A 21,586-nucleotide genomic window follows, 5' to 3' on the forward strand; every position below is an offset into this window, starting at 1 on the left:
GGACTACCGGAGTGGAAAGATCCTAGGACCAGAAAAGGTTATTCAAACAACAATCCAGTTAACCTTCTCCATCTATCACCACTAGACAGTATCCACACTACTAATTCCAGAAAGTGTGCAATTTAACCCTGTGGTTTCATTTATTTATTTTAGTGTGTTGGTCTTATTCTAGGCAAAGTTTTGTTTTCTTTGGGGGGGGATGGGAAGAAGGAACCACACAGAAAAATATCACTATGCTATTACGAAAGAAAAGTCATCATCAAGCTAGTCAGTCTTCAGGGGGTGTAGCTCAGTGGTAGAGCATGTGCTTTGCATGTACAAGGTCCCTGGTTCAATTCCTGGCACCTCCACTTCACCATTTAGCAACCTCAACCTCTAATTTCCTTTATCATGTTTGTTCTGCTCACAGGAAAAGAAAGCCAATGGTCCAAACAGTTGCTTTTAGTGTTCTTCCATTTATACTTGTTGGGGCTTAACATCTCCCTGGGCAGGATGTCAGCAGAAGGGAGACAAGAAGGAAGAGACAGAGAAGGAACCAGCCCTTGCACCAAGGCAAGAAGACTTTCACCACAACATGTAATCAATTAATATTCAGTTTTAGTTAGCATATCATGGATAATCAAGGTAGAAGAACAAGGACAGAGAGAAAGGAGAAAAGGAAATGGACCTACGAAAACCCCTTAATGCTTTTAATCATTGAAAGTCAGACTAGAGGAAAGTTTCCAGCTGATTTTCTGGCCCTTAGTGGCACCGTGGTTAAGAGTTCGTCTGCTAACCAAAAGGTGGACAGTTCCAGTCCTTCAGCTTCTCCTTGGAAACCCTATGGGGCAGTTCTCTCTGCCCAATATGGACTTTAGGAGTCAGAATTGACTCAGTCCCAATGGGTTAAAATGGCCCTCTATTGCAATCTTTAACAGACCGGTCAATGGGGGATGAGTGATTAGAGGAGATTGGAGAAACCAAACAACAGCGCTCAAGAAACACAGAGATATTCAACATGAACATTGCAACTATAATCCAAATTTTAGCGACCGACAGTATCACTGGCCACAATAGTTCAATTTGGGAGTAGATTAGCTTTAATGTCTTAAAAGTTTCTTGTGCCACTCCTGGTTTTAGCAGAGCAGTTATTCTCATTCATCATAAAATGACTTTCATTGGAGGATGTCAAACACCATGTTGTAGAAAATATCCTACACTGCATACACACCTAGCTGAATTAAAATGACATATGAGCATTGGCCAGTACCCTATTAAAATTCCTTCCCTTCTACATTTCTTATATTTGGCTACAGAATCCCACTTTCTTGTCTTTAGAACTTTAAATAAAGTCACATAACATATTCATTTCACACCACACCAAAGATTTTGAGGGAGATGCATCCAAAGGACTACGTAGAGGGGTGAGGAGAAAGAGAGCAGAGAAGGGTAAAAATAGATAGAGGCATCTCTGTTGCTTGTGTTTCTTATAACAAACACTCTCAATTGGAAGCCATTTCAAGAAGCTTCTACTTCTTGCCAAACCAGAAGTAAGGCACTAAGAAGGGGTTCCAACCCTCAATATCGGACCTGGAATCAGAGGCCTTATCCTTTGGGCCACAGGACTGATACACTAAAAAAGTAGGCCAAATCTGAAAGGAAAGTGTTGCTGGGGAGCATGTGGTTTCTGTTTTCAAATGCTTAACTTTGAAATTGAAAGAAAACTTAACGACATTCAAAAAGGAATCAAGTAGCAGCTGAAACCACTGAAAACAATTACATAGCATTAATAAACTTTGCAATGATCAGGAGTGATGGATTTCTTCCAGGGTGTTCTTCTCTAAGTCACTGATAATAATGATACTTTGGGTGGAGAAACACAAGCTGAAAAGTAAACTCTTCGATAAAGGGGTGCAGATGACAGCATGAGGAGAAGGAGCTCCAAAGGTTAGCATGTTCAGGCCTCTCCTGCCTCAAAGATAAGATGGCAATGCCCCAAGGAGAATGGTCTGGAAGCTCAAACAAGAGCTTCCCCTGTCAGAAATGCCTATTTTTAAAGCCAGGAAAAAATTGTATTTTAATCCATTTGTAACATGGATTTTAACAACTTCATCCTCTATCAACAAGTAGAAGAATCACCCGACATGGAGATAGAATTAAATAGTGGGTCCCTTACCTCACTTGGTGAGAGGTTTAGAGGTCTGATGTGCAATTGGGTGACTTCCAAGCTACTTCAAGCAGGAGAAGAGAGCCAAAATAGCTGGGAGGGGTCCTTCTCTCATTGAAATGCTAACCTCTGAGGTGCTTTGCTTAAAAGTCATCCCTGAATTGTCTTGGTATTGATCTACAAAGGAATCCAAGGCACTTATGTGTGACCCACCCCCAACTATGCCTTATAAGGCCATAGACTAGGAGAAAAGAGAAATCCACAAATAACTAAACTACAGGAATTACAAATTCTCTCAGTTTTCAAATAGCCTTGGTTTCTTGGAAGTACTGAGATTTTTTTTTAGAAGTAAACAATACTCTTTTCCCAGAGGAAATACTCTGTCTTTCCTCCCCAGAGAGGTTAGTCATTCCTTCACAACAAAACTTCCCCATTTGTTCCCAGATTCCTTGTACATTATTTTCCCCAGGTTTAGGTCAAGACTAATGAACTGTCTTGGGTCATACTCTGGAAGATATGTAATAATGTACATTAATTCCTCAAGATAATTACCCTTTTTTCTTTGAATGTGGCAGCAAACAGTGCATAAAGACGTGAAGAAGGAAGAGGAAGGAGAGAAAGAAACTGAGAAGGAGTGGCTCACATTGGTAGGCAAGGTGCATCATCAAGAAAGGCAAGTACAGAAATGTAGGATATTAAATCCAGGCTTCTTTGCATCTGCATCGTTATTGCACATTTTCGTAGGTCTTCGAATTCTCTTGCTCTTTTCTCCTGTTTCCCAAAGCTGCAAAAAAGAGGTACAAGGCAATGCAGAGGGAAAAGAAGAAGAGCAGCATTCATGTTGCTTTCAGAAAAGTAGGTGCAGGTCGGGAAATAAGAACAAAGGGATAAAATCACAACATTTGGCAAGTAATGAAGTCCTCCTTGTCTAGCCGTATGATCATGAACTGGCAGTGATTTGTTTAGGGGTCACCACTCTGATTATTAAAATCTAAAGAGATACAAGGCAAAGACAGAAGGAAGAGCAATGATACGATGAATGACAGCACCTCTTTCAAACAAAATATTCTTCCCAACAAAGAGAATTCAAAGAAAACTATCTGAACACTTGAAATAAGAAACCAATTGGCCACATATAACCAAAAAAACAAACCTGCTACCATCGAGTCAATTCTGACTCATAGAGAACCTGTAGCACAGAGAAGGCCACCACAGGATTACGAAAGAGCAGCTAGTGCATTGCAACTGCCATATAAAAACCTAAAGGAGGTAGTCAGAAATACCATATACATAGGCCTGGGTAGCGCAGTTGGTAGACTACGAGACTTTTAATCTGAGGGTTCAGGGTTCAAGTCCTTGTTCTCGCAATCTTTATTCTACTCTCAATTATTTCTCTTACATAAAAGCCCTTCATTTTACCCTAGTGACCTATTCTGGAAGCTTTGTTTCTTCACTACTCTCTTCCTGCTCTTAGCTCTGAAGAAAACCAGAACAGAAAAAGAAATGGTAGCCATTCCTAACTGTGTGTTTAAGTCTTTAATTCAAATCTGTAGATAAACATCAGCTTGAGAACAGAAAAACTCGATGTTGCCCAGCTACAACCAATAACTTCCCTAACAGGGAACACGACAGAGAATCCTTGAAGAATTAGGAGAGAAGTGGGATGCAGACCTCAAATTCTCCTAAAAAGACCAGACTTAATGGTCTGGCTGAGACTAGAAGGACCCCACAGATCATGGTCTGCAGACCTGTTAGCCCAACACAGGAACCATTCCCAAAGCCAACTCTTCAGACAGGGATTGGACTGGAGTATAAGATAGAAAATGGTACTGGTGAGGAGTGAGCTTCTTGGATCAAGTAGACACATGAGACTATATGGGCAGCTCCTGTCTGAAGGGGAGATAAGAAGGCAGAGGGGGACAGAAGCTGACAGAATGGGCATGAAAATACAGGGGAGAAAGAAGGAGTATGCTGTCTCATTAAGGGGAAGAAAAACTAGGAGTATATAAAAAAAAAAAAACCCGGTGCCGAGTTGATTCCGACTCATAGCAACCCTACAGTACGGGGTAGAACTGCCCCATAGAGTTTCCAAGGAGCACCTGGAGGATTTGAACTGCTTACCCTTTGGTGTAGCAGCTGTAGCACTTACCACTATGCCACCAGGGTTTCCAGAGTATATAGCATGGTGTATATAAATTTTTATGAGAGACTGACTTGATTTGTAAACCTTCACTTACACCACAATAAAAATGTTTTAAAAAATTTGTAGTTAAGTCAAAACAAGTGCCTATGGTTCTTATTTAGGCTTCTTTTAGTGCAAGAAAAGGCTAGAAGCCTTTTCAATGATTTAAAAGCTGTACAGGCAGCATGTAAATGTGATTGTGGTGAAAAATTTGGTGGAGTAGGATGGACTCAGTCATTTCAAAGTGAGAGCAAATATACCCAACACAAAAGGGCAAAAGGAGTTCTCCTGAAGTCAGAGGTGTATAACCTGGGGACTGCCTGTATAAGTTGTCTACAAGGAACTCATTTCATATATGTAACTATATTCCAAAACCAAACCCGCTGCCATCAAGTCGATTCCGACTCATAGCGAACCTATAGGACAGTGTAGAACTACCCCATAGAGTTTCCAAGGAGTGCCTGGCAGATTTGAACTGCTGACCTCTTGGTTAGCAGCCGAAGCACTTAGCCACTACACAACCAGGGTTTCCCCATGTAACTATATAGTTAGGTAGAAATTAAAGAGAATTGTTAAAAAGATATACCATACAAACAATCAAGAGAAAACACAAGTGGCTATATTTATATTACATAATGAAAACTGCAGAACAAAAAATTAACAGGGACAGAGATAGCTTAATGATAAAAGGATCAATCCACAAAAGGAATAGGAAGTCGTTATTTTTTACTGCTGTCATATTCCACTGAATTAATACTGTCCGTTGATATTGTCAGTTGCCTATGTAAAGAATAGCTGCTTCCTCTGTTCCGTCACAGTCAATCTGATCACTTGGTAAACAGTGCTGAAAAGAACATGGGTGTGCGTATGTCTTTTCGTGTAACATGCTCTTATTTCTCTAGGATATATTCCAAGGAGTGTGACTGTTGGATCATATGGTAGTTCTATTTCTAGTTTTTTGAGGAAGCACCAAATTTATTTCCAAAGTGGTTGTAACTTTTTAGCTTCTCATCAGCAGTGTATAAGTGTTCCAGCCTCTCCACAGTCTCTCCAACATTTATTATTTTGTGTTTTCTGGATTAATGCCAGCCTTGTTGGAGTGAGATGGAAGCTCATTGTGGTTTTGATTTGCATTTCTCTAATCGCTAATGATCTTGAGGATTTCCCCATGTATCTCTTAGCTCCCTGAATGTCTTCTTTAGTGAAGTGCCTGTTCATACCCTTTGCACATTTTTTGATTGGGTTACTTGTCTTTTTGTTGTTGAGTTTTTGCAGTATCATGTAGATTTTAGAGATCAGGCGCTGATCAGAAATGTCATAGCTAAGAACTTTTTCCCAGTCTGTAGGTAATCTTTTTACTCTTTTGGTGAAGTCTTGGGTTGAGCATAGGTGTTTGATTTTCAGGAACTCCCAGTTATCTAGTTTCTCTTCTGCTGTTTTTGCATTGTTAGTAATGATTTGTATACTGCTTATGCCATGTATTAGGGCTCCTAGCATTGTCCCTATTTTTTCTTCCAAGATCTTTATCATTTCAGATTTTATATTTAAGCCTCTGATCTATTTTGAGTTCATTTTTGTGGCTGGTGTGGGGTATGCATCTTGTTTCATTTTTTTGCAGATGGATATCCAGTTATGCCAGCACCATTTGTTAAGGAAACTGTCTTTTCCCCATTTAACTGACTTTGGGCCTTTGTCAAATGTCAGCTGCTCTTATGTGGATGGATTTATGTCTGGGTTCTCAATTCCGTTCCATCGGTCTATGTATCTGTTGTTGTAGCATTACCAGGCTGTTTTGACTACTGTGGCGGTGTAATAGGTTCTAAAATCAGGTAGTTCGAGGCCTCCCACTTTGTTCCTCTTTTTCAGTAAGATGTAACTTATCTGGAGCCTCTTTCCCTTCCATATGAAGTTGGTGATTTGTTTCTCCATCCCATTAAAAAATGCTGTTGGAATTGGGATCAGAATTGCATCGCATTTATACATCACTTTTGTCAGTATAGACATTTCTACAATGTTCAGTCTTCCTATCCATGAGCAGCGCATGTTTTTCCACTTATGTAGGTCTCTTTTGATTTCTTGCAGTAGTGTCTTCTAGTTTTCTTTCTATAGGTCTTTTACATTTCTGGTTAGATTTATTCTTACGTATTTTATCTTCTTGGGTGCTACTGTAAATGGTACCCATTTGGTGATTTCCTCTTCAATGTTCTTTTTGTTGGTGCAGAGAAATCCAACTGATTTTTGTATGTTTATCTTGTATCCTAATACTCTGCTGAACTCTTCTATTAGTCTCAGTAGTTTTCTTGAGGATTCTTTAGGGTTTTCTGTGTATAAGACCATGTCATCTGCAAATAGAGATACTTTCACTACTTCCGTACCTATCTGGATTCCCTTTATTTCGTTATCTAGCCTAATTGCTCTGGCTGGGACCTCCAGCACAATGTTGAATAAGAGTGTTGATAAAGGGCATCTTTGTCTGTTTCCTGATCCAAAGGGGAATGCTTTCAGACTCTCTCCATTTAGGATGATGTTGGCTGTTGGCTTTGTAGAAATAAATGCCCTTTATAATGTTCAGGAATTTTCCCTCTGTTCCTCTTTTGCTGAGAGTTTTTATCATGAACCCATGTTGGACTTTGTCAAATGCCTTTTCCACATCAATTCATAAGTTCATGTGGTTCTTGTCTTTTGTTTTATTTATATGATGGATCCCATTAATTGTTTTTGTAATGCTGAACCATCGCTGCATACCTGGTATGAATCCCCCTTGGTCATGGTGAATTATTTTTTTGATATGTTGTTGAATCTATTGCCTAGAATTTTGTTGAGGATTTTTGCATCTAAGTTCATGAGGGATATAGGTCTGTAATTTTTTTGTGTGTGTGTGTGTGTGTGGTGTTTTTACCTGGTTTTGGTATCAGGGATATGCTGGCTTCCTAGAATGAGTGTGGCAGTATTCCGTCCTTTTCTATGCTCTGAAATACCTTCAGTAGAAGTAGTGTTAACTCTTCTCTGAAAGTTTGGTAGAAACCTGCAGTGGCGCCATCAGGGCCAGGGTTTTTTTTTTTCCCTGAGTGTTTCTTAATTACCTTTTCAATCTGTTCTTTCGTTATGGGTTTGTTTAGTTGTTCTACCTCTGTTTGTGTTAGTTTAGGTAGATAGTGTGTTTCTAGAAATTCATCCATTTTTTCTAGGTTTTCAAATTTGTTGAAGCACAATTTTTCACAGTAATCTCATATGATTCTTTTAATTTCAGTTGAGTTCTGCTGTGATATTGCCATCTCATTTCTTATTCAGGTTATGTGCTTCCTCTCCTGCTTTTCTTTTCTCAGTTTGGCCAATGGCTTATAAGTTTTGTTAATTTTTTTAAAGAACCAGTTTTGGTCTTGTTAACTCTTTCAATTGTTTTTCTGTTTTATATTTCATTGAATTCTGCTTTAATTTTTATTACTTGCTTTCTTTTGGTGCCTGAGGGTTTCTTTTTTTTTGCTTTATTTGTTCAGGTTGTGGGGACAATTCTTTGATTCTGACCCTTTCTTCTTCTTGCATGTGTGCATTTATTGATGTAAATTTACCTCTGAACTCTGCTTTTGCTGTGTCCCTAAGGTTCTGATAGGAAGTGTTTTCATCCTCATTGGAGTCCATGAATTTCCTTATTTCATCCTTAATGTCTTCTACAACTCAGTGGTTTTTGAGCAGGGTATCATTCAGTTTCCAAGTGTTTGATTTCTTTTCCCTGCTTTTTCTTTTATTGATTTCTACTTTTACAGCCTTATTGTCAGAGAAAATGCTTTGTAATATTTCGATGTTTTGGATTCTGCCAAGGCTTGCCTTATGACCTAATATGTGGTCTATTCTAAGGAATGTTGCATGTGCACTGGAAAAGAAAGCATACTTGCCTGTTGTTGGGTGGCAAACCTAGTACCATTGAGCCAATTCCAACTCATAGCAACCCTATAGGACAGAGTAGAACTGCTCCATAGAGTTTCCAAGGAGCTTCTGGCAGATTTGAACTGCCAAATCTTTGGTTAGTAGCTGTAGCACTTAACCACTATGCAACCAGGGTTTCTGCTGTTGGGCGGAGTGTTCAGTATATGTCTATGAGGTCAAGTTGGTTGATTGTGGGGTTTAGCTCTCCCATGTCTTTATTGAGCTACCTTCTGGATATTCTGTCCTTCACTGAAAGTGGTGTATTGAAGTCTGCTACTATTATTGTACTACTGTTATTATTGTGGAGCTGTCTATCTCAATTTTCAATGCTGTTAGAGTTTGTTTAACGTATCTTGAAGCTCTGTCATTGGGTGCATAAATACGAAATAGGGTTTTATCCTCGTGGTATATTGTCCATTTAATCATTATATAGAGTCCTTCCTCATCGTGGGAAACCCTGGTGGTGTAGTGGTTAAGAGCTATGGCTGCTAACCAAAGGTTGGCAGTTCGAATCCACCAGGAGCCCCTCGGAAAATCTGTGGGGCAGTTCTTCTCTGTTCTATAGGGCCACTATGGGCTGGAATCAACTCAGCCGTAGTGGGTTTGGTTTGGTTTTCGTTTTCCTTATCCTTTGTGGGGGATTTAACTTTAAAGTCTATTTTGTCAGAAGTTAGTATTGGCACTCCTGCTCTTTTTTGACTGTTGTTTGCTTGATGTATTTTTTCCATCCTTTGAGTTTTTGTTTGTGTCTCTGAGTTTAAGGTGTGTCTCTTGTAGGCAATATATAGACAGATCATGTTTTTTCATCCATTCTGTCACTTTTTTGTCTCTTTGTTGGTGCATTTACTCCATTTACATTCAGCATAATTATGGATAGGTATGTGTTTTTTTTTTTTTTATGTGTTTAGTGCTGTCATTTTGATGTCTTTTTTTGTGTGTGTTGCTGACAGTTTCTTTTTCCCACTTAATTTTTTGTGCCGAGTAGTTTATCTTTATATATTGTCTTTTCCTCTTATTTGTTGTTGTTGATTTTGATTTTGCTGAGACTTAATTTTTTTCTATGTGTTTTATTTTTATGAGTAGGATTGTTAGTCTCCTTTGGGGTTACCTTAATATTTACCCCTATTTTTCTTAGTTTAATCCTAATTTTTATTGCTTTACGTCATCTTGACTTCCTCTCCATATGAAAGATCTATGACTGCATTTCTTAATCCCTGTATATTGATTTAATGTTGTCTTCTTCAACATAAATGACATAATTTTTTCCCTGTTTTGTGTATTTTTTTTATCTTGATTTATTTTTCTCATTTCCCTGTCTGGGTTGACTACTGGATACTCTGTCCTGTGTTCTAGTCTTGGGTTGTTATCTGATATTATTGATTTTCTAACCGGAGATCTCCTTTTGTAGTTCTTGTAGTTTTGGTTTTGGTATGGATTTTATAAATTCCCTAAACTTCTGTTTATCTAAAAATGTCCTAATTTCTCCTTCATATTTGAGAGACAGTTTTGCTGTCCCTCAAATTTTGATTCTTGGTTGACAATTTTTTTCCTTCAACACTTTATATAAGTTATCCCTTTGACTTTGTGCCTGCGTGGTTTCTGCAGAGCAGTCTGAGCTTATTCTTATTGACTCTCCATTTTTAGGTGAGTTTTCATCTATCCCTAGCCACTCTTAAAATTCTCTCTTTATCTCTGGTTTTGGCAAGTTTGATTATAATATGTCTTGGCAACTTTCTTTTGAGATCTACCTTACATGGAGTTTGATGAGCATCTTGAATAGATATCTTCTCATCTTTCATGATATCAGGGCAGTTTTCTGCCAACAAATCAGCTAAACAGGGAAGTAAAATAAATATGTATAAGTAATTTGAATTTCCATGTGGGAAACAAGGTTAGGAAGGCTAGAGAAGCCAGAAGACACCTAGTGTATGTGCTAGAGTGTTGTAGTCTGAAAACAGGCCTTGGTGTGACTGAAAATAAAGACAATAGAGAACTAATAAAAATGTTCATCTGGGTGACAGCTCATCTTTCAGAATTGGCCTCTCTGGAATGAATGAGGAAATTGCACCAACAGAGATCTCCCAATTTCTGTGTACGGATGTGGTAGGAACAGAGTTGAGAGTAATATCAGATGACCCAGCTGCTTTGAGATTAATCACCACCACAACTGATGAAATTTGTTAGATTTTGCTTGAAATGCAAAGAGTAAAAAAACCAAATTCGTGTCTGTTTGTTCCACGTATTTCTACACTTAGATGAAATCTACTGAAAATGAACTTTTTCCTAAAGAATTCTATCTGGCTCCTCTACACTTCACATACTGCTCTTAGCTCAAAAGGAGTCTAAAGAGGGGGACTGTAGCCACAGAAAGTCAGAGACTCTGTACAATCAATAATAACTACATACTCAGGCACCTTTTCCTCAGTCCTATCCATGGTAGAGCAATGGTTAAGCCTTCAGTCTGCTAACCAAAAGGTCAGTAGTTCAAATCAATTACCCAATCCATTGAAACTTTTGGGGGTAGTTCTACTCTATCCTGTAGGGTTCCTATGAGTTGGAACTGATTCAAAGGCAACTTTTTTTTTTTTTTAAATGTAGGTGTGGACCAGGTGTTGGTGGTTAATAGTTTGGCTGCTAACTGTAAGGACAGCAGTTCAAATCTATCAGTTTTTGGAAGGCCAATGGATAGGGTCGTTATAACTCGGAATTCACTTGACGGTATCAGGTCGGTTTTTTTGTTTGTTTGGTTTTGGTTTTTTTGGATTGTACAGGTGCAGAAGCAAAGTAGGTGAGTCCTTTGCAAGTCAAGTAGGTGACCTCAAAATGGGCTTAGGGGTGGCCTGTGACAGAAGCATAGAAGGTGGATAGTTGCAGCTTTTGGAAAGAAGAGAAAAGGGGATGATGCAGTATGAAAGGTCTCCAGTCTCTTGGATTCTCACCTCCACTATCATAACCGATCCCCGCTTTCCTATGGACAAACTAGCCTTTTTTCACCTTTGAGCCTTCCTCTACAAGGTCTCTCTATAGGATTTTCTCCAGGTTGAGGTAAAAACACAAAGAAGCCTTTTAGTTCATCTTCTGGACTGCAGGATCAAATTCACATTGATTCATCAAGGTTATTTTTATTCTCAGCTCAACAATTGAAAATGTTTATAAGGAAACTAAGATCATTCAACAAGGATGTGGCAACTGTCCTGAAACAATGTAGACCTTATCTGAGGTCTTTGGGTTAATGTGACTGTTCTCCCCTCTTATGACCCTTGAGTGTTTAGGATTTGTACTCCATTTCTGTTTTGTAGTTTCTTCAAAAGTGGGACTCCCCCAACCACATCCAGACACTGAGTTCACTCAGGTCAGGTAGACAAAGAAGCTGCTATGCACTTCGATGGCTTATTTCTGCTCCATATCCATGACCATGAATGAGAGGTAGGCAAGACATGGTGGTGGGTCTTTGCATCTCCAGCTCAAATCTGGGTTGAACATCTACTTCTCAACATCATAGAACACGGCAGAAGACAAAATAGGATGAGAGAATGGCTCTCCTCTTTGGCAGGAATGAATTCTTCTTCACCTAACATTATTTCAGAATTTTCTATTGTCCATCCCAATGAAGGAACAATGGTATTTCCCAAGCGTTGGAACAGGTTTCACTTCTTTCGAATTCTCTGTCTTCTTGACACTCGATGGTTTCCCAAATCGTCTTAACAGTCTGCTTAGTCTTTGGGATGTGCAGCTGGTGGCCCATATACCAGTGAGTAATGAGAGTGCTTGGAGAGAATGCATGAATAAGAATGACACCAAATAACTTTATGAGAGCACCAATGTCCCGACAAGTCAGTAAAGATTGAAACACCAAGGACAAAATGAGTCAGATTAAGAAAGAAGCAACTTTCTGAGACTAAGACGATGAATGACTAGGCTTTGACAGGAAAGAAGGATGGAGGTACTAGGGATCGGACCCAGGACCTCTTGCATGCTAAGCACACACTCTTCCACTGAGGTATACCCCGGGTAAAAACAATATTTCAGAGGAATCAGCATGACTGTTGGCCTAATCTTAGAGGACTGTTGTTAAGATACAATTACCTCATGGTCAGCTTTCCTGTTTCCAAACTCCCTACACTGCACCCTCTCAGACACCGATACACCAAGAGAAGGATGTCTTAGTGCTAGAAAGAAAGACATTGTTCCTGGTGGGTGGTCTTCCACCAGACTGCCCGGAACCTTCTTCCATTCTTCCCATCACCTGGCTGAGTCCTGGGATATAACATTCTTTTGTAACTTGTCTGAATGTAAGTTTCTGTATCCTTTTGAGTCTTGGAAAGATATTAATATTTCACACAGGCAAATAAATAAATAAAACTAAGTCAAGTGTGTGTGTGAGAATGCTCTAAATATGAATGCAAATGGAACACATCTAAAATATTTTAAACGAATTACATGTCCATATATGAGAAAAAAGAGAGAACTGATTCAAGAAAATGTTTTACACAATGTTTCATCCTCATTGTAAGAAAAAAAAAAAACTCAAATATAAAACTCTACTTAGCTGAGTTTTGTTTTTGTTTTTAATAGTGCTATGGGTGGAGCAATTCTGATATTACTTCGTGTAAGTTTTAAGCTTCAGTAAATGAGTACACATATTGAGGTTCTCCTAAACCAGGGCTCTCACTGTGGGAGATAGAAGGAAAACACGAAACTGGAATGGGGGAAGGTAAGAAATTCCGTTGTTGTTCTGGATGGGTGTTCCTGTTCCCATGAAGGTTGCTTTTGACTCATGGAGACCCCACGTGTAAATAGAGGAGAACTGCTGCTCAGTAGGGTTTCCTAGGCTTCAGTCTTTATGGAGAAACCTGGTGGTACACTGGTTAAGTGCTCAGCTGCCAGCTAAAAAGATCTGCGGCTGGAACCCACCACTGCGCTCTGCGGGTGAAAGACTTGGCAGTCTACTTCTGCAAAGGTTACAGCTCTGAATAGACTCCAAGGTAGTGGGCGCGGTTTCTTGGATTTCACCTTTAATGGAACCAAAGGGGCATAAATGCGCTAGAGTGCTAACCTAGATTGTTAGTTCCAGCGGTAGTAAAGGCCTGGCCTTCTGCGTATGTTAAGATTTCAGCCAACACATGGAGTCACCTTGAGTCGGTAACATCTCCATAAAAAAACCAAAACCAAACCCAGTGCCGTCAAATCGATTCCCACTCATAGCGATATGTGGATACCGAGCAACAATTCATAAGGAAGCAGATGCCCAGAATTTTTCTTCCACGGTGCTGCTGAGTGAATTCCAACTGGCCACCTTTCCATTACCAATAGGTACCGAGCCCAAACCTCCCGCGCCACGCAGAAACCTTCCTCGTACAGTGTACTGATTCTTTTTCTACAGAACTTTCTCACATTTCTTGTGATTAAAAACATTCCTCATCCCCCCCCACACACATAATACGTAATATCAAAGCAGAAATGGATATTAAGTGCGAAAGCATGTAGCATAATGGAATTTATTCCAACAGTTCCTAGGTATTCTCACTGAATTTCAGTTCCTTTTTTTTATTATTATTTTAAATAAAATACACAAAACTTCTCTAAGCACTTCGTGTAAGACCTCAAAACCAAACCATACTCCTCGCTGTCGAGTCCGTTCCGACTCATAAAGACCCAAGGAACAAGTAAATAAGGAAGGGGATGATAAAAATATGTATGCACACACCTTGATTGCATTTGCCAAAATAAGTAAAAAGTGTCAAAACCTACCATTTGCTGTCGAGTCCGTTCCGATTCATAAGGATTTGGAAGATTTACTCGGTAGGGTTTCCAGGCCTGGCACAGCGGTTAAATCTACCGACCACTAACTGTAAAGCTCCGCGGCCCGAAACTGACATTGGCTTCCACAGGAGGAAAAATGCGGAACTCTGCTTCTGTAAAGGTTGACAGTATTGGAAACCCTAAGGGGTACCTATGAGTAGGACTCGACAGCAGTGGGTTTGCTTCTGTTGTTTTAATCTTTACGGAAGCGCTGCCACCTTAATCACTGAGCCACCAGGGCTCCTAAACATAGATACAGACTTAAAACAAACAAAAACCACATAGTTCTGTGTTGTATAGATGTACTACTCAGTTCCATTAGAATCCTACGCCTTGTAATGCACCTCTTTTATAAGAAAGTAATTATGCAAAACTAACTAAAGCCGCTGAAATCCAGGATCTTTAGATCTTCCAGTCCAATGGTCTTTCACTTCAGCACTTTCCTCTACCTGTAAAGGCTTTTTCAGTCATTCCTAAAAATATTACCAAGGCTCCTGTGTTTTCAAATACTGTCTTAACTTACTCAATATTATCCACTCAGCCAAAATTATATGGATTCAGTTGCTATCCATGTCTGCAAATGGGATCCAATTTCAAGAGATGGTGAATGATTGGTAGAGTAGGAGAAGGGCAAGACATGGGAGGAATAGGTAAAACAGGAAGAAGCTTTGCTTCTTGGTAAACACAGGTGGTTCCATACTTCAAACACTGCTCATCAACCTAAAGAAATTTCCATTGAAATGATCCAGCCTGTTCTTTCTCCCTTCTTTCAATCTTTCTTTTTCTGTCTTGCTCTTCAATGACACTGGAAAGGGTAACAAGTGATTACTGAGCACACTCAAAACTTGGCATCAGGATTGGAGGAAGACTACTTAACAACCTGAGATATGCAGATGAAACAACCTTGCTAGCTGAAAGCCAAGGGATTTTAAAGTACTTACTGAAGAAGATCAAAGACTATAGCCTACTTCTCTATGTAAAGAAAACAAAAAATCCTCAAAATTGAACCAGTAAGCAAAATCATAATAAATGGAGAAACTATTGCAGTTGTCAAGGACTTCATTTTACCTGGACCCACAATCAACACTGATGGAAGCAGCAATCAAGAAATCAAATGATGGGTTGCACTGGGCAAAACTGCTACAAAGAAATTCTTTAAAGTGTTACAAAGCAAAAATGTCACCTTGAAGACCAAGGTGCACCTGACCCAAGCCGAAGTGTTTTCAGTCACCTCCTATGCATACAAAAGCTGGACAATGAATAAGGAAGATCGAAGAAGAATTGAGGACTTTGATTATGGTGTTGGCCAAGAATATTGACTGTACCATGAACTGCCAGAAGAAAGAACAAATCTGTCTTGGAAAAACTACAGACAGAATGCTCCTTAGAAGGAAGGATGACTAGATTCGGTCTCACATACTTTAGACGTGTTATCAGGAGGGACCAGTTCCTGGAGAAGGACATCAGTCTTGGTAAAATAGAGGGTCATTAAAAAAGAGGAAGACCCTCAATGGGATGGATTGACACAGTGGCTACAATATCGGGTTCAAGCATAACACTGATTGTGAGAATGGCACAGGACCAGGCAGTGTTTCATTTTGTTTTGTATAGGGTCACTATGAGTCAAAATCAACTTGACAGCACCAAATAACCACAGTACATGATCTTGGTACTTCAAAAAACTATTTTCCCATTTTCTTTTTACAACCACTGGACCCAACCACCCCATGGTTTATCTGTATTACCTTCTCCAGTAAATTGCCCTTGGTTTGGAGTCATCTGGTAGATTATGCCACCACTCCATTTCCAGCAGCAGCCAATGACTGACTGGAGGGAATAGAAGGTGCAAAATTTCAAACCCCTTGACTCAAGGACAACTGTGCTATGGGATTTACATCCCAGCACCCCTGTCGCATGGGTCATGCTAACTCTAGGCTTCACCCAAGAGAACATTATTTTTTGGCTTCTTTCCTTCTTCCATCCTGAAGAGCACTCGCTTAATAAATCATGTACCCCTGAATTCCTGTAGCAGACTCCTAATATTCTATAGACAGGAAATAGGCTGATAAAACTACTCGGAAGCAAACACATGCTTTGTTGTTATTCTTGTTAGGTGCTGTCCAATCAGTTCCAACTCATAGCAACCCTAGTTATAACAGAAAGAAACACTTCCCAGACTGTTTACGCCCATTGTTGCAGCCACTGTGGCAATCTATGTCATTGAGGGCCTTCTTTTTTTGTCTACCTGCTTTACCAAGCTAGATATCCTGCTCCAGGGATAAGTCCCTCCTGAAAACATGCCCAAAATATGTGAGATGAAGTCTTGCCATCCTTGCTTCTAAGGAACATTCTGCCTGTATTTCTTCCAAGACAGATTTGTTCTTTCTTCTGGCAGTCTATAGTATATTCAAAATTCTTCACCAACATCATACTTCAAAGGTATCAGTTCTTCTCTGCCTTCCTTACTCATTGTCCAGCTTTCACATGCTTATGAGGTAATTGAAAATACTATGGCTTGGGTCAGGTGCACCTCAGTCCTCCTCAAAGTGACATCATTGCTTTCTAACACTTTAAAGAGGCCTTTTGCAGCAGATTTGCCCAACACAGTGCGTCTTTTGATTTCTTGACTGTTGTTTCCATGGGCGTTGATTGTGGATCCAACTAAAATGAAATCCTTAACAGCTTCATTATTTTCTCCCTTTTCATGACTTCTCTTATTGGTCCAGCTGTGAGGATTTTTCATTTCCTTTTTTTATATTGAGTTTTAATCCATACTGAAGGCTGTGGACTTTGATTTTCATCAGAAAGTGCTTCAGATCCGCCCCCCCTTTCAGCAAGCAACGCTGTGTCATCTGCATATGGAAAGTCGTTAATGAGTCTTTCTTCAGTCCTTATGCTCTGTGTTTCTTCATATAGTACAGTTTCTGGTATTATTTGCTCAGCATAGAGATTGAATAAGTATGGTGAAAGAATACAACCTTCATACACACTTCTTCTGATTTTAAAACACTCAGTATCCCCTTCTTCTGTTCAAACAACTGTCTGTTGGTCTATGCACAGGTTCTCCATGAACACAGTTGAATGTTCTGGAATTCCCATTTTTCACAATGCCATCCATAATTTGTTATGATCCACACAGTTAAATGTCTTTGCATAGTTAATAAAACACAGGGGAACATCTTTCTGGTATTCTCTGCTTTCAGCCAAGATCCATCTAACATCAGCAATGATGTCCCTCATTCCATGTCGTATTTTGATCTGGCTTAAATTTCTGCTGGTTCCCTGTCCATGGACTGCTGCAGCATTTTAGAAATAGCTTCAGCAAAATTTTACTTTTGAGTGCTATTAATGATATTGCTCAATAATTTCTGCATTCTATTGGATCACCTTTCTTTGGAATGGGAACAAATATGGATCACTTCTAGGAGGTGGACCAGGTAACTGTCTTCCAAATTTTCTGGCAGAGATGAGTGAGTGCTTTCAGGGTTGCATCTGCTTTTCTTTTTTTTTTTTTGAAATCTCGCAATTGATATTCTGTCAGTTCTGGAGACGTGTTTTTTTTTTTTTCAATATATTCAGAGCAGCTTAGACTTGTTCTTACAATCTCCTTGGCTCTTGATCACATGCTACCTCCTGAAATGGTTGAAATTTGTACAATTTTCTTTGCTATACTTACTCTTTGTATTCCTTCCATCTTCTTTTGATGCTTCCTGCATCAGTCAATATTTTGCCCATAGAACCCTTCAATATTACAACTTGAGACTTGAATTTTTTCCTCAGCTCTTTGAGCTTGAGAAAAGCCAAGTGTGTTCTTCCCTTTTGGTTTTCTAACACCAGGACTTTGCACATTTCATCATAATTCTTTGCTTTATCTTCCTGAGCTGCCCCTTGAAAACTTCTGTTTAGATTTCCCTGGAGTTCTTTTACTTCATCATTTCCTCCATTCTCTTTAGCTAGACAACATTCAAGGGCAAGTTTCAGAGTCTCCTCTGGCATCCATTTTTGTCTTTCCTATCTTTTTAATGACTTCTTGCTTTCTTCACGTATGATGTCCTTGATGTCATCCCATAACTTTTCTGGTCCTTGGTCATTAGTGTTCAATGTGTCGTATCTATTCTTGAGATGGTTTCAAAATATGCATAGGATATGCTCAAGTTCACACTTTGTTCTCATGGACTTGTTTTAATTTTCTTCAGCTTCAGCTTGAACTTGCATATAATAAATTCACCGATTATTCCTCCGTCTGCCCCGGCCTTGTTCCGACTGTTGATATTCAGCTTCTCCATCATTTCCTTCCACAGATTTATTCAATTTGATTCCTATGTATTCCATCTGGTTAGTTTCATGTGTATGGTAACCATTTATGTTGGTGAAAAAAAGGTATGTACAATGAAGAAGTCGTTGGTCTTGCAAAATTCTGTCATGCGATCTTCAGCACTATTTCTATCACCAAGGCCATATTTTACAGCTACTTGTCCTTCTTCTTTGTTTCCAACTGTCACAATTCAATTACCAGTAAAAAATTTTTTTCAAGGTACCTTGATTGCATGTTGGATCGATTTCAGAATGCAGAAGTTGGTAAAAACATGTGCTCTTCACTTTTCATGTAAGTGGAAAGATGATTTTGAGAGGATGACTCTGATGGCAGAGCCATAAAACCACAGAGCATTAACTCCAAGCCTTGATAACTAATGTTATTTACCTGGCTGGATTTAGACACTTCTTGGGACCAGTGGCTCCTTTTTGTCTTTCAATTTCTTCCCTTCTTTAATCGAAATGTCTAAAACTCTTACTCTATGACTGTCTCACACTGCATTTTGAGGAGCAGATAATTTGTTTGTTGAATTTCACAGATTCACAGATAAATAGTAATTGTATCTCAGTAGGGATTAGACCAGAGCCTCACCCATACTTATTTAGAGGATATAGATAATAGAAGATTTAGGACTTTTGAGCTGATGAGAATTCTGGTCTTTGAGTTGATGCTGTAATGGGTTGTATTTGGGGGGATGCTGGGATGAAGTGAATGTTTTTACATGTGGGACAGTTGTGAATCCTCGCAGACCAGAAGGAAGACTGTACCATGTGTAGTTATATCCCTATAAACTATCCTCATCCTAATATCCAAAAACTGTGAATCTGTTACCTTACATGGCAAAAGGTATTTTGCACACTTGATTAAGTGAAGGATGTTTAGATGGAAAAAAATTCCTGCATTTTCTGGGTGGGCCCAATATAGTCACAAGATCCTTATCAGAGGTAGACAGGTGGTTCACAGTTAGAAAAAGCAGTGCGACAACAGAACCACAGATCAGCATAACGTGGACTTGAGCAAAAGAGTGTGAGTGGAGTCAGATGCCGGGAACCACAAGGACTGACTTCTCTACCATAGTCTCCAGAGACAATGCAACTCTGCCAGCATTTTGAGTTTAGTTCCCTAGGACCCATTTCAGGCTTCTGACCTCCAGAACTGAAAATAATAAATTTGTGTTTTTTGAAGCCATTAAATTTGTGATAATTTCCTACAGTAGCAATAGGTAACTAATCCAGAGTTTGGTATTAGGTTGTACTGTAGTCAGCGTGTTGAACAGCTGTCTGGCTACAAAAGGAAATTGATAAAGTTTTTTAAGGATTCCTTGGCAGAGTGTTAAAAATTACAGGTCCTGCTCCCTACCTATAATCACATCACTCAGGATTACTTGGAGACACTTCTGGAATCTGCGTTTTGTACTCAAAAACTTGATCAGTGTTACAATTTTTCTTACTACGTGTCTTTTTCAACAGAGTTTAGTAGAAGAGACAAGAAAAACCTTGGTACTCTCTCTAAGGCTTGAAATCAGGATCCTCAGATTATGAGACTGACTGGCTACCTGCTGTGCTAAGAAGGCACCACTTAAATTCCTTTTAGTAAATTTCTCCACACTGGAAACATTTCAAGCATCAGTGACATGACCGAAATATTAGACTTCCATATACCATGCTCCGACCAGTGGAACCCTGATTGCACAGTGATCGAGAGTTGGGTTAGTAACCAAAAGGCCAAGCAGCTGGAGTCCATCAGCTCCTCCTTGGGAGCCCTTTGGGTAGTCCTGCTCTGTCCTATAAGGTCGACTGGATGACAGTGGCTTTCCTGTTTTTTTTAATACATCTCCATTCCCCAAAAGCAATCAGTGCTAAGTCATACATGAGTTTGCTGTTGCTCTGTTTGTCACATAGCCTTCATCAAAATCATTTCAGAATTTTACCACCGACTGAATAAATATACAACACAGTGAAGTTTTCCATTACTGCTTTAAACATCACTTACAGCTGGGTGACATTCAGCAGGTTACTCATTATCTCTGTATCTCATAATCTCCATCAGGAAAATGCAGATCATAGTAACAGTATCTATCACTGAGGCAGTTTATAGGACTGAATGACAGTAAATGTAAGGAAAGTGCATGGCACGTAATAAATTTCCAATAAATTTTAGTTTTGGACCAGTACCGTGTAGAAATCTTCTAGGAAAAGTATAACGTCATGGAAAACACTCCTGTAGCTTCCTAAATATAATGATTTAAGAGTTTCTTGGGAGCAAGGGAGCGTGGCCAGCGGTCCAAGGCGCTGGATTAAGGTTCCAGTCTCTGCGGGGAAGTGGGTTCGAATCCCACCGCTGCCAACTCTATTGGAAATGGAATTCATCAGAGAACCGAATTACCAAAAACTTTACCCGCTTTGATTCAGTCACTTCCGACTCGTAGCGAGCCTATACAGCACAGCGCGAAACTGCCCCAAAAAGTTTCCAAGGAGCGGCTGCTGAATTTAGGCTTCTGTTTGGCAGCCGAGCCCTCAACTAGGGAGCCCTTGAAGAACATAAGCAAGACATTTATCTCCCTAATAATAGGTTAAGATCAATCTAAAAACAGTAGTTCGTGTCCAAGGATTAAATCTTTATGGTTTTTAAAATGTTTATAGATTTAAACAAATATAACTCATATATTTCCAAATTACAAAAACGTAAGACTTTATACACGGTGAAACTCTTCCACCACCTCCCCTCCCCATTCCACCTGCATCGGATTCTGCCTACGCAAACCCAAAAAACCAATCCCATTGCCGCCGAGTCGATTGCGGCTCATAGCGCCCCGATAGGACAGTGTAGAACTGCCACCGTGGAGTTCCCAAGGAGCGCCTGTTGGATTCGAACTGCCAAGGTTTTGGTGAGCAGCCATAGCACTTAACCGGTATGGCGCCAGCGCTCCCTTTACCTACCCGGGCAAGTAGCCTGGGGTTAGTCTGGGGTTACCTGCACCGAATATTATTTGCATAAGCAAGCTAATATGCAGTTGCCATGGAGTCAGCTCTGACTCCTGAAGACTCCGGGTACATCAGAGTTGAACTGTGCTCCCTAAGGTTTCCTTTCGTTTTTTTTTTTTTTTTTTTTTTTCCAGCGTTCTTTTCATAGGCTCTGTGCTTGGAATAGCTGGGCCGGAAGTTTCTAGTTTAAAACACCAACGAATACGAAGTCCTACCAATTGCTAAGGTTTTGA

General features: G+C 39.7%; 1 non-coding gene across 1 annotated transcript; it reads left to right on the plus strand.

Annotated features, from left to right (window-relative positions):
• Positions 1 to 278: 278 nt before the first annotated feature.
• On the plus strand, positions 279 to 350 carry TRNAA-UGC (transfer RNA alanine (anticodon UGC)). The gene has a single exon. It is a non-coding gene; the product is annotated as a tRNA-Ala (tRNA).
• The last annotated feature ends 21,236 nt before the right edge of the window (positions 351 to 21,586 follow it).

Source organism: Elephas maximus, chromosome 1 (assembly GCF_024166365.1).
Source record: "Elephas maximus indicus isolate mEleMax1 chromosome 1, mEleMax1 primary haplotype, whole genome shotgun sequence".
Taxonomy (NCBI): Eukaryota; Metazoa; Chordata; class Mammalia; order Proboscidea; family Elephantidae; genus Elephas; species Elephas maximus.